This window comes from Bubalus kerabau, chromosome 13 (assembly GCF_029407905.1).
Source record: "Bubalus kerabau isolate K-KA32 ecotype Philippines breed swamp buffalo chromosome 13, PCC_UOA_SB_1v2, whole genome shotgun sequence".
NCBI lineage: Eukaryota > Metazoa > Chordata > Mammalia > Artiodactyla > Bovidae > Bubalus > Bubalus kerabau.
In genome coordinates, this window is record NC_073636.1 from 7,918,577 (window position 1) to 7,932,386 (window position 13,810).

At 39.8% G+C, this 13,810-nt stretch overlaps 1 long non-coding RNA gene across 2 annotated transcripts in view; it reads right to left on the minus strand.

The window, feature by feature from the left end:
* Positions 1 to 4,097: 4,097 nt before the first annotated feature.
* The window catches only part of LOC129625306 (uncharacterized), a 53,086-nt gene continuing 43,373 nt past the window's right edge, over positions 4,098 to 13,810 (minus strand). Inside the window, exon 4 of one of the 2 annotated variants that reach the window (XR_008701329.1) lies at positions 4,098 to 4,169. This is a non-coding gene — a long non-coding RNA (uncharacterized LOC129625306). Of the gene's footprint in view, positions 4,170 to 8,377; positions 8,567 to 13,810 lie in introns of those variants that run through there. The other variant, XR_008701328.1, reaches the window with a different exon arrangement.

The following is a 13,810-nucleotide window of genomic DNA, read 5'->3' on the forward strand; positions in this document are numbered from 1 at the left end:
ACTTTTAGGTGAGAAAAGATTTCAGCTTGCTATAACTTTGTCATGGATCATCACTTGAAGTGGGTGCCAGAAACAGCTCACAGAATCTTAGACACAATGAGCACACACCACAGGACTCAGTGAAGATGGGGCAACAGCTCCATGACCGGAGTCCACACCCATAGCAGGATTATTCTGTCCAGCTCCAGCTGCCTAAGATCACCATGGGGAAGGGATTTTGGTTTAATTTAAGAACTTTATAAGAAAGCGATATCTTCAATAATGTCACAGGCTGTCCTGTATGACGCAGTGAGCTTAGTCACATGTATGTAAGTGTTGCTGCTGCTGCTAAGTCACTTCAGTCGTGTCTGACTCTGTGCGACCCCAGAGACGGCAGCCCACCAGGCTCCCCCGTCCCTGGGATTCTCCAGGCAAGAACACTGGAGTGGGTTGCCATTTCCTTCTCCAACACATGAAAGTGAAAAGTGAAAGTGAAGTCGTTCAGTCATGTCCGACTCTTCGCGACCTCATGGACTGCAGCCCACCAGGCTCCTCCGTCCATGGGATTTTCCAGGCAAGAGTACTGGAGTGGGGTGCCATTGCCTTCTCCGTATGTAAGTAGGAACTGCTATTATCTGCCTGGAATATCTGATGAAAGATGCTGGCCGAGATGACCACTAGCGTTTCCTAATTCTAAGATTCTATAATATTACTTTTAATAACTATGCTTCTAATGCATGCCACTAAAAGTCCTCCTCCTTTCAGTTAATGCTGTTTAATTTCCCTGGTTTAAAAAGCCTGGTTGTCTTCTGATTGTCTTTCTAGAGCCATTCCATCCTGCTCTATGCCCACTTGGGTTCTTCAAAGGACTCCTTTGTCCTCTAGCTTCTGCTTAGATTTGGCTGAGAGGCACCCCCTGGAAGTCTGAAGGGTAGGAAGAGAGTTAAGTATTCCCTGGTTTCCCAGGTCTTATTTGTTATGGGCTGGCTTTGTCCTTGACCTAAGGTCATACTTCTGTTAGAGAGCCCTCTCCATACACCTCTTGCTTGCTTTCTTGGCATCGCTGTAGCCACTGCTGCCCTAAGACCCTTAAGATCTAGGGGTGGTAATGAGATTGCTGTTACTACTCTGAGTGGGGTGGGGTGGGGTGAGGGCGGTTACTTTGTGGATTCTCTGCACTCTGTGTGCCCTTTCAGAAATAGGCCCTTGATTAAACTTTACTTATTTTCTTGGACTCCGAAATTACTGCAGATAGTGACTGCAGCCATGAAATTAAAAGATGCTTGCTCCTTGGAAGAAAAGCCATGACAAACCAAGACAGCCTATTAAAAAGCAGAGACATTACTTTGCCGACAAAGGTCTGTATAGTCAAAGCTATGGTTTTCCCAGTAGTCATGTATAGATGTGAAAGTTAGACCATAAAGGAAGCTGAGCACTTTTGAACTGTGGTGTTGGAGAAGACTCTTTAGAGTCCCTTGGACTGCAAGAAGATCAAACCAGTCCATCCTGAAGGAAATCAAAACTGAATATTCATTGGAAGGACTGATGTTGAAACTGAAGCTCCAAGACTTTGTCCACCTGATGTGAAGAACCAACTCACTGGAAAAGACCCCGATACTGGGAAAGATTGAAGGCAAGAGAAGCAGATGACAGAGGATGAGTTGGTTGGATGGCATCACCGACTCAGTAGACATGAGTTTGAGTAAACTCCGGGAGTTGGTGATGGATGGACAGGGAAGCCGACCATGCTGCAGTCCATGGTGTCGCAAAGAGTTGGACATGACTGAAGGACTGAACTGAACTGAACTTAAATGACTCAATTTAAATGTGTCATTTATATCCTGTAAAAATCCTACCTGATACTTCAAGTCACATGCATGTCAATATTTTTATGTCCTATATAGAGCCAACTCTTCAACTGATCAGTGAAACATCTTTTGGAATAAATATGGGAAAATGCTCTTAAAATATTAAGATTTTAAAAATTTAAAATCTTTGTCAAGGTAAGACTCATAAAGATCAAGCAGAAAATAGAGTCAGTAAGAGTCTTTCCAGTTCTAAAACTAACCCCTCTCTCTCTTCTGGAATCCCTTGGTTCTTAATTTCTAATTATTTCTCTTATTAGTAGTGATCACTTTCCAATACTTATAATACTTATGCCAGAAGGAAACACTTTCTAATTTATGTAAATCTTTATGAATGGATGTTATGACTATTGCAAGACAGGGCTTCTCAAATGTTCTTGAAACGTTTAGATAAGCAGCGATGAATGCATGTATACTCCCTAGAGATGTGGAGGAGAGGAAAACATTTTTTTAAAGTCTTAGGTTTGATAATTCAGAATGTGAATATTGAAATATACTGTATACATGATACCATTAGTTCTAAAATGAAAATGTTTTCAATTATTATATTTACAATTATTTATTCCCCTTAAAATTATGAAGTAAATTTTGTGCCCAGGAAATTGAGCATCTTTGCCATTTAGTTCAATATTTGCCCTAAGCCATTTTGAGAAGCATGGGATTAAAAGCACTTGTCCCACACTTACTTGCAAAATACTGTCCACTTACTTTGTGAGATGCATATGGTCCCCTTTATTTCTGTGTTGCAAGTTTCACACCTTATAAAGTGGAAATCATATAACCTATCTTAAGTTGACTAAACATTAAAACAATATGGGAGATGCTCAATTAGAGTTAGCTTAGTATTTACTATTATTAGGCATAATTCAACCAGTTCCATATAAGGGAAAATGATATCATTTGAAGGGTGGCCTTAGTTACTCTTTTAAGAAGCAGAAGCTCTCTTTATTAATCTCTACCTACCTTATTCACCAAATTAATCAATGATTTTCACATCTTTCCTCAGGATATTGAATGCTTTGTGGCTAGTGGTATGCTCTTTGGTATAGGTGTTACTTCTGTTCTCACCCTTTGCATATTTACCAAAGATCGAGAGTGCGTGTTGCCAAATCTATTTGTATCAATTGTACTGTTATTATAATTACAGAATTTAACCAAACAATATGCAAACTTACTAAAATAAGTGCAAAAAGAAAATGTTTCTATGTAAAGTGATCGAAATATTATGAAAAAATGTGATAAGGAGAGCCACTAAAAGTTATCAAATTTAACTGTAGGTAAACCATTTATATATGACTTGGGGGGGAAGTCAGTAAATATCTGGGAGGATTTTGCTCATAGTTGTTCTATAAATGTTTTTAGCACTTTGTTTCATTAAAAATCTGAGATGGGAAATCATAGATAATACAGTTTGAGTGTGGTTTACACTGGAAATACCCATCTAAATAAAAGGCAGGCCACATTTCTGTGTCAAAAAATGGTCAAATTTATGTTTCAGTGTTTATGATTTAGATTTAAAATAACTTTAAGATATGTACATATAATTTTCATAATGCCATTAAAAACTGGTATTCTTAATTTTTCTCTGCCAAAGAAGATTCCCTCTCTTACATAAGATGTTAAATGATAGACATTCATACATATTTGTTAGAAGAGAGAAAGCTTTCATGTACCATGCTTGAATGTTGAAAATGTCTTAAGTTTTGTAACTGAGCACCAGTTAGCTCCTGCACACAGAACCTATGGAGACATTATTTATATTTTTCTAGACTCTTCTTGCACCAGAGAAATCTATCAACTAATCAGGTATGGCTTTACTAGAGAGAGTTTTAGATTGCTAGAACAGAAAAAAAAAGGGTACTGTATCAACTTCAGTTTTCTTTAGAGTATGAGAGTTTCCATTAGCAAAATATTTGATAAATGTTTTATTCACCTAATTATGGGATTTTTTTATCCATGAGCCCTACTTTGCTTGTTATCATTGGTACAAATTCCAAATCAAGTCAGGGGATAGAAGCTAACAAAATTTAAGGCTTTCATGGGTATAAATCTTTATGACTATATCCCAAGATTTCTTGGAAAGTAGCTATAAAATTTGATTTTAAATTACATGAAGTCATTTAAATTTATGTGACTTACTTTATTTATCTACTTACAATGATCTTTATTTCTTTTCCAGAGATCTTTATTTCGAATTCCTTTTCGTCTTAGTTTATGATGATTCTTCTTATTTTCTAAGAGATTTTCTTTTTTACTGATTACATTAATTGGTTTTCTTTGTTCCAATATGTTTGTTAAATATTGTTTGACTTTGTTCACTGATACCTACAAAGAAAGACATTTTTGCTCATTTTTATGTGTTTTAAAATGAAACAAGAGACTCTTTAAAGATAGATTTACTGAGATATAATTCATATACTATAATATAAATGTATAATTGTATATTTGTTTATTTATTAAAACATTTATTTTTACTTTTTGGCCATGCCATGCAGCATGTGAGATCTTAGTTCCCTAATCAGAGATCAAACCTGAGTCCTCTGCATTGGAAGCCCAGAGCCTTTAACCACTGGGCTTCCAGGGAAGTTCCTATAGTTATACATTTAACATGATTCAGCAGTCTTTAGAACAGTAACAGATAATGTGCAATCATTACGATAGTCAACTTTAGAATATTTTTTTATCAGTTCAAGAAGGAACCATGAATCCTCCAACTCTTACCCTCCCTCTACTCCTATCCCCTCTACTCGCAGCCTCAAAGTGAAAGTGAAATCTCTGTTGTGTCCAACTCTTTGCGATCTGATGGACTATAACCTACTAGGCTCCTCCATGGGATTTTCCGGGCAAGAGTACTGGAGTAGGTTGCCATTTCCTTCTCCACAGGATCTTCCCGACCCAGGGATCGAACCCAGGTCTCCTGCATTGTAGGCAGACACTTTACAGTTTGAGCCACAAGGGAAGTGGATCCATGGAACCATGAATCCTCCAACTGTTACCCTCCCTATACTCCTATCCCCTCTACTCCCAGCCTCATGTAACCACTAATCTGTGGTCTGTGTCTCTACACAATCCCCTCTTCTGGACTTTCCTGTGAATGAAATCATATAGTATGTGAATTTTTGTGACTGACTTCTCTCACTTAGTATAATGTTTTCACGTTCAATCCTTGTTGTAGCTTGTATTGTCACTTCATCCCTTTACATGGCCAAATACGATTCTTTATGTGTATACGCTACGTTTTGTTTACCCATTTGTCCACTGATGGACATTTAGGCTGTTTTTACCTTTTCACTATTATGAATAATGCTGCTATAAACATTCATGTACAAGTCTCTATATGGATACTTGACTTTATTCTTATTGTAAGTTTGCCATATTTAGCAAATACAGGATGCCCAGTTAAATCTGAATTTTATGTAAGCAATGAATTGTTTTAAAGTGTGGGTGTCCTCCCTGGGTTGGGGAGATCCCCTGGAGAAGGAAATGGTACCTACTCCAGTATCTTGCCTGGGAAATCCCATGGACAGAGGAGTCCATGGGGTTGCAAAGAGTCAGATACAACTTACCAATAGACAACAAATGGACAAATATTATATGTTAACAAATAGGCCCACAGTATACAATGGCTCAGAATCAATAGCCAGGTCTTAAAGTCAATGTCACCTCTGCTTTATGCTATCATTCAGGGATTTGGGCAGACAGAGGCTATGCTAGCTTCAACATGAGGATTCCAAGATTTCCCTGATTTGGCTGATATCTAGCAGACAAAAAGGGAAAGAGCACAGAAGATCTTATGCAGAAAGTTTTTGCTGTTGTTGTTTGCTTTTGCTTTGTTACATTTGACTTGCTTTGTTCAATTTTCTTTTATAGGCCAGACCTAGAAGTGGCAGACAGTGTTTTCAGCCACTTTCCATTGGCTGAAGCTGTCACATGGCCCCACCTAACTGCACAGGGAGCTGGAATATTTGGGTATTACGAGGAAGAGAAAATGGATTTTGATGGGCCTATAGCACCTCTGATACAATGGGATTATCATGTTATTGCTATTAAAAGAAATTTAATTTTCAACTCAAAAATAGCCAACAGCTAAGTTGAGGAGGCAGTGAAGCTTGGCAAATGCCTCTGATTGTCTGCTGTTGGTATCTCCTCCTTCTACAGAGGCTGTTTCCCAATTTTCACTCCTTTCTCACCCAGCAGGAGTGGGCAGAACCACAGCCAGCTGGAGCAAGTATCAGGGAGCCCTGGCAGGCTGAGAGCCTTCCTCTAAATCTTAAAAGATTATATAATTCAATAGTAAGTATTTATTGCCTATCTCAGACCCTGTTCTAAGATCTGGGGAGATAGCCATGAACAAAAGTGTTCTCTGTCATGAAGCTGAGGTTCTGGTGGGGAAGAAGAGTCAACTGATTAAAGGAGGTTTAAAAAAGCAAGAGTAAAAGGGATGGAATTGATTGAAGTTGGTGTTTTTGACATGGATGGTAAGGGACAAATTCTCAGATAGCTTTTGAGTAGACCCCTTTGTGGGGAAGTAGGGAGTTAGGTGAGAAGGCAATGGCAACCCACTCCAGTGTTCTTGCCTGGAGAATCCCAGGGACGGGGGAGCCTGGTGGGCTACCGTCTACGGGGTCACACAGAGTTGGACACGACTGAAGCGACTTAGCAGCAGCAGCAGCAGCAGCCGGGAGTTAGTCATACAAACAACTTGGGAAAGAGAGTCCTGGAAGAAGCAATAGCAAAGACAGAGGACTTGAAGCAGGAGGAAGCAGGGGTGCAGTAAGACAGCCTGCTGAAGTAGAATAGTGTGGCGGGTAAATGAGAAGTCAGAGCAGAAGCTCTGAGATCACCCTCAGGATTGCCCATCACATTCTGTGTGAAGCAGGGACCTGGGGAGTGTTCTGGGTGGAAAAGCGATCCTGACTGACTTAAATTTCCAAAGGACCATCCTGGATACTGTGTGGAGGATATTCTACGTTGGAGAAAGAGTGGGAAAAAAGGAGACTGCTGAAGTAAACTGGGTGAGAGCTGATGGTGGCAGTCAAGTCAGAAGATGGAAGTGGTGATAGTGGCTGGTTTCTGGATATGTTTCAGAGGTATCGTTGGCACAATTTTCTGTGGAAAGACGATTCATGTGTATTTTTAGTTTTTAAACAGCAAACCCAGTGGAAGTATGTTTTTAAACTCCAAGTTTAAAGTATGTGCTTTGGAAGTATGTTTTTAAACTTCCAAGGCCCATTAGAGACTGAATATAGCTCTTGATCAGAGTGACACAGTGTTTTGATAATCTCCTACTTGGCTCTGCTGCCTCTTCACTCTCCTGTCTCCTGAAATTCAGGCCAGATGATCTTTTCTTAAGGATCCATTTGAACACGTCACTGACCAGCTCACAAGCCTTCAGTCCTCAGTGACAACAGGGTAGAATCAAACTCCATTGCACAGGATCTAAGACTGTTCAGAGTATGGCCTAAAAGTGTCACAGTAATCTTATTTCTTACTACTCCCACACCTGCATGAACATCTGCAACAGCCAGACTCTTCTATTCCCTGTTCCCCAAATAGAAGAGGTTCTTTCCTCCCTCCAGAAGCCCTTGCTTATACAGTCTTCATTGCTCCCTCTTTCCTGTTATCCCAAATACCACTCCTGTCCCCAGACCCAACTCAAATTCCACTTCTCTCTGACCCACAGTGATCTCCCTCTCCTCTGACCTTGTGATAGCATCCCTTCTTCATAAGCAATAGCTGAGATTATTCTACCTCATGTATTTCATGTTATATCTACTCAACTACTTCCAGATGCACTGTAAACTCTTTAGTGTAGTTCTCATTTCAAGAGAGTGTCTTGAGTAGAGGGAATCCTAATGGATGTGTGGGTTTCCTTATTTGGGGGAAATCCCTTGCTTTCTTAAAGCACAGGAAGAGTAGGAACATCTTCTCTCAAGAGAAACTAAATGATTTGTGAGCTTGGAGGAAAGAAGGTTGAGTTTATCTCACATTTAAATCCTACATTTAACCCTGATTTATTTGTGGCTAGCTCATGCTTCTTGTGCCTGGCATGTTCCCTTGTGGCTCAGACGGTAAAGAATCTGCCTGCAATGACGTAGACCCAGGAGACCAGGTTCGATCCCTGGGTTGGGAAGATCCCCTGGATAAAGGTATAGAAGTCCACTCCAATATTCTTGCCTAGAGTATTTCATGGACAGAGGAACCTGTCCATGGGTCGCAAAGAATCGGACATGACTGAACAACTACACTCTCTTTCTTTCATGCTTCTTGTGCCTAGAGACATTTCCAAAGAAGGGCCAGTCCTATGGTTTTTTGCCTGAAAGCAAAAACAAACAAACACACAAGCAAAAACAGTCCTGGGATACGGGATGCACATTGAATAGCTTCGTATTTAAAAGAGTAAGGTATCCTGCTAAGGCTAGTGAAATGACTTAAGGGCTTATTCTGTTTTGTTTGGAAGATAATTAATTGGTTTTATTATTTAAAAACACACAATTTTACATTTTAAACACAAGAAACTTTGATTACTTGTTAACATATAAACAGATAACTTGTTCATCCAAATTGCTCACATTCCCAAATAAATGTATTACAGATTTTAAAACTATTATTTTCATTCCCTTCATAGTATTTTCTGTTCACCACTAATTAAATGTGTCCAACTGTGGTTCTCCAAGCCAGGCTTCAGCAATACATGAACCGTGAACTTCCAGATGTTCAAGCTGGTTTTAGAAAAGGCAGAGGAACCAGAGATCAAATTGACAACATCCGCTGGATCATGGAAAAAGCAAGAGAGTTCCAGAAAAACATCTATTTCTGCTTTATTGACTATGTCAAAGCCTTTGACTGTGTGGATCACAATAAAGTATGGAAAGTTCTAAAAGAGATGGGAATACCAGACCACCTGATCTGCGTCTTGAGAAACCTGTATGCAGGTCAGGAAGCAACATTTAGAACTGGACATGGAACAACAGACTGGTTCCAAAAAGGAAAAGGAGTACGTCAAGGCTGTATATTGTCACCCTGCTTATTTAACTTATATGCAGAGTACATCATGAGAAACGCTGGGCTGGAAGAAGCACAAGCTGGAATCAAGATTGCCGGGAGAAATATCAATAACCTCAGATATGCAGATGACACCATCATTATGGCAGAAAGTGAAGAGGAACTAAAGAGGCTCTTGATGAAAGTGAAAGAGGAGAGTGAAAAAGTTGGCTTAAAGCTCAACATTCAGAAAACTATCATGGCATCCGGTCCCATCACTTCATGGCAAATAGATGGGGAAACAATGGAAACAGTGGCTGACTTTATTTTTTGGGGCTCCAAAATCACTGCAGATGGTGACTGCAACCATGAAATGAAAAGATGCTTACTCCTTGGAAGGAAAGATGCTTTCCTTGGAAGGAAAGTTATGGCCAACCTAAAGAGCATATTGAAAAGCAGAGACATTACTTTGTCAACAAAGGTCCGTCTAGTCAAGGCTATGGTTTTTCCAGTGGTCATGTATGGATGTGAGAGTTGGACTATAAAGAAAGCTGAGCGCCGAAGAATTGATGCTTTTGAACTGTGGTGTTGGAGAAGACTCTTGAGAGTCCCTTGGACTGCAAGGAGATCCAACCAGTCCATCCTAAAGGAGATCAATCCTGGGTGTTCATTGGAAGCACTGATGCTGAAGCTGAAACTCCAGTACTTTGGCCACCTGATGGGAAGAGCTGACTCATTTGAAAAGATCCTGATGCCAGGAAAGATTGAGGGCAGGAGGAGAAGGAGACAACAGAGGATGAGATGGTTGGATGGTATCACCGACACAATGGACATGAGTTTGGGTAAACTCCAGGAGTAGGAGTTGGTGATGGACAGGGAGGCCTGGCACTGTGGTTAATGGGGTCGCAAAGAGTCAGACACAACTGAGCGAATGAACTGAACTGAATAGGCTTGTCCCCCAGGCCAAAGTTGAAGGTAACTTCTTGTTTTTTTGCTGAACCAGCTGAGCAGATGGAGATTCCAGTTACAGGGGTGAAGGAGAATAGGGAGCCAGGGGGAATTGTGGAGGGGGGAATCGGTGTCACCCCCCATCCCCCGCCCCACAGATACCTGTACATGTGGTCATGTCTCCAAATTGTGTGACTATATACATGGAAAACAAAAAATGTTTTGGCTTTTTTGTTTAGGTGTGAGTGAGAGTCATGTTTGACATGGAAAGGGAAGTGAGGCTTGTTCCTTGCAAATAGAAGATACCGAGAAGCGAAAGAAGAACTGGAAGGGAAGGGTTCTTGCCTGTCAGACTTACTTTCCCTAGGGCTTAATGGTCAGGGGTGTACCTTGCTTTCCTTAACTATCTGTGTCCCTTTTCTTTTCTTCCTGGCTTACATACTTTGAAAGAGTCACTGTTCCTGGGCACTGTGTAATGTCCTAAATTCTGCTCAAAAACATCTCTGGAAAAAAGCACATGAAAAGTAGGGGCTTATTGAAAGGAGAAGACAATAAGAGTGTGGCAAACCAAGACTCGCTGAGCACCTCCTCATTAGCGGCCCTCGTCCACAGGGAGCAGTGGGGGGCTACAGGGCTCTGCCAGAGAGGGCAGAGTAAGCTCTGGCGGTGCATCCACAGAAGGTCTTGATCCAGGAGAACTTGGCCCAGCGTGTAGCCTTACAGAAGCTGGTGTGACTCTTCCCGCAGAAGAGGAAAAAAGCAATTGTTCTCATCTTCACTCAAAAGTCTACAGAATCAAAAATTCTAGGGGTGAAGCCCAGCCACCTGTGTTTTAACAAGCCCCCCAGGTGTTTCTGATGCAAGTGAAAGTTTGGTAGTAGTGCCCTACTACCCTGCCCTAGGTAGTAGTGAAGAAGGTAGACAGCAAATTAAAATGTGAGTAAAGTACACCAATAAAATAGTATAAAATTTTGATCACTTATCAGACAGTGACAATGTTTACACATATAGCAAAGATACACTGAAGTTGATGTTGTCTGAATTACAGTTTTTACCAGGAATTTAAATTAGATGGCTCAAGCCATCTAGATCTTAAATAAAGGTATGCATATATTTGGGAAACAAGGACTGGTGTTTTAAATTTGAAAATAACACCGATTTAATAGTTTTTCTCCTTTAAAGTAAGATTTTACTTGAGATGCTTCAACTGAAGCAAAGATATTTTGGGTAATGATCTTTTCATTTTTCATTTTTCCTGGGCTATGTTAAGAATATAAAATAATCTTAAAATAATTTTTTTCTAACACGCCTAAGATTTTCTTTTTTTTTTTTTTGGCCTAAGATTTTCTTAAAGCAAATATGGCAATAGCCACCTCTCATTAAAATAGCCACCCCTTTCAAAGAAGAAATAACTCATTCATCAGCAAAAACATTTCTTTCTCTTGGCAAGGATCTCTCTAATTATTTTATCGTGTATTTGTACATCTACCTTCAAAAGTCACAGAATAACAACTGTAGATGGCAATCCAAAGATATGTGAGAAATGTGGGAAAATGGTTAAGTAGAAAGTAAAATAGCACCAGTGAAAGTGCAAGTCGCTCAGTCATATCCGTGACCCCATGGACTACACAGTCCATGGAATTCTCCAGGCCAGAATACTGGAGTGGGTAGCCTTTTCCTTCTCCAGGTGATCTTCCCAACCCAGGGATCGAACCCAGATCTCCTGCATTGCAGGCAGATTCTGTGATACTAGTAATATAGTGCTAATATAACATTCTACTAATCATTAGATGCATTGTAAGGGTAGCTTTAAGAATTTAAGAGAACATTAAGAACCCATATATATTAGAGTATTTATATTCTGTATTTTTACATACAAGGAGCATAAAATTATAGTTAAACTTATAGCCATATTAGGTATTCATGGTACAGGGAATAAACAGGTTATTACAATCAAAAGGTAACCCTAGTCATCTGGTTTTCATCAGCCACTTTTTTCTCATAACTTTCACTAGAGTTTCTGTTCTGTCCCTTAAAAAGAAAGAAAATTCAGATACATGCTACAGCATGGATGAAACTTTGGCAAATTATGCTGAGTGAAATAAGCCAGTCACAAAAAAGACAAATACTGTTATGATTTTAAACACTTCTACAAGGCACCTAGAGTAATCAAATTCACAGAGGCGGAAACTATAGTGGTGGTTGACAGGGGCTGGGAGGGGTGGAGAGTTGTTACCTTATACATATCAAGCGTCAGTTCTCAAAGATGAAAAGAGTTCTAGAAACTGGTTGTACAAAATATGAATGAATGTACCTAACACTAATGAATTGTAGACATAAAAATGGTTATGAGAGTAAATTTTATGTTATGTATATTTTAAAACAATTGAAAAAAAAAACCAACCTTGAGTTCTGAAACGCACTTGTTTCCAAGGGTTTTGGAAAAGAAACTGTGGTCCTTTAATGATGAGCCACCAAGTCGAAAGCCAAGTAGGAAAAGAAGTGAGAATGTGAGGGGGATGATAGCAGTAAAAGGTACAAATAGATCTGAGGTCCTGGTGGGGCTGAAGGATTGACAGAGTGACCTAGAGAGTACCAGGTTGTCATTGAAGACTTAGAATCTTGAACGCTTGATTTGAAAAAGACATCGCTGAGCTTATGACCATGGGAGCAGAGAGAAGCGTGCAAATCTTGGAGCTGAAAGATCTAAATAACAGAATTAAGAGGCTAGGCTTCATGGGTGCTAGAATAATAGGAGCAGAGTTGGAGAGAAGCCTGTGAGTCACTTCCCTGCCCCTATTTCCTATTACTCTCTCAGTGAGAAGGCAGCAATACTCAGCACCCCAGCTAGGACTGATATTATATCCAATGGGAGAAAATTCCTGAGAGGGCTGCAGGGAATGTTGTCAGGAGGCAATCAGATTTCAGTTAAAATGAACGTAAAGACAGTATTTGGAGAAGTATGACACCAAGATAAGTGATTAGAAAAAAAGAGTCAGGGGATGGAGAATTGTAGCAGCATATTTAATTAAATCTTTAAACTTTTATTGTATCTTACCGCATGCAAAAAAGTTTGAAAATATACTTTATACTTTCTTACCCTTTCTTACCCTTCACAATCAAGTTTAAGCAATATCAAATGGAGGCTTCACAAAGCTAAAAAACATTACAACCTTTGGATATTCCAAGTTCCAGTAACTGGCAGGCATGGTGTTGAATGAGTGAAATTTGTATTATAAAGATCTTTTATATTTGAATGGGATTGGTTATGCTAATCTGTAGACGGGTATAATAATTAACTATTTAAATAACTTCTGTAACAGAAATCTTAGGAGGAATGAATAGCATATGTGAAGGGGTTGTATAAAGTACTATTATATAACTGTAAAACATAAATCAAAGTACCAAGATGTGTAAAAAAAAATCTCTTAGAAGAAGGTGTTAATCTCAAAAACAAGCAGAAAGAGTCTGCTTAGGTGAAACAGAGAAAGGAACTGAAGACTCTGGGACCTCTGGTGAAATGGCAATGCTGGGAGCTGGGCTACCCGTTTCTTGATTTCAGAGTTTTCATTTTCACTCTTGGTGGCGGTGGTTGTCATAGTGGTCTCTCAGCCATACGCTTGAATCGCTCCCTTTCAGGGCCTCAGTTACTCCCCTGTAGGACACTGGACACCTGAGCGTCTACGCCCTCTATGATCATGATCATTCTTTAATACTGAAGGAAGTCATACACAGAACTCCTGAAAATATTAGATCCTCAACACACAAAAAAGTGTATTTAAACATCATTTTAAGTGTGTAGGTGTGTTTTTAGAGTTAAATGTTGGGGAATGGAGGAATAGGTGATATGCTTGTGGATTTTAGAGTTCTAAAGCCAGAAAGAGAAAGCCTAGGGAAGCTAGCTATACTTACATAGCCATACTTCAGTGAAAGTAAAAGTCGCTCAGTCGTGTCCAACTCTTGCGATCCCATGACTATACAATCCCTGGAATTCTCCAGGCCAGAATACTGGAGTGGGTAGCCTTTCCGTTCTC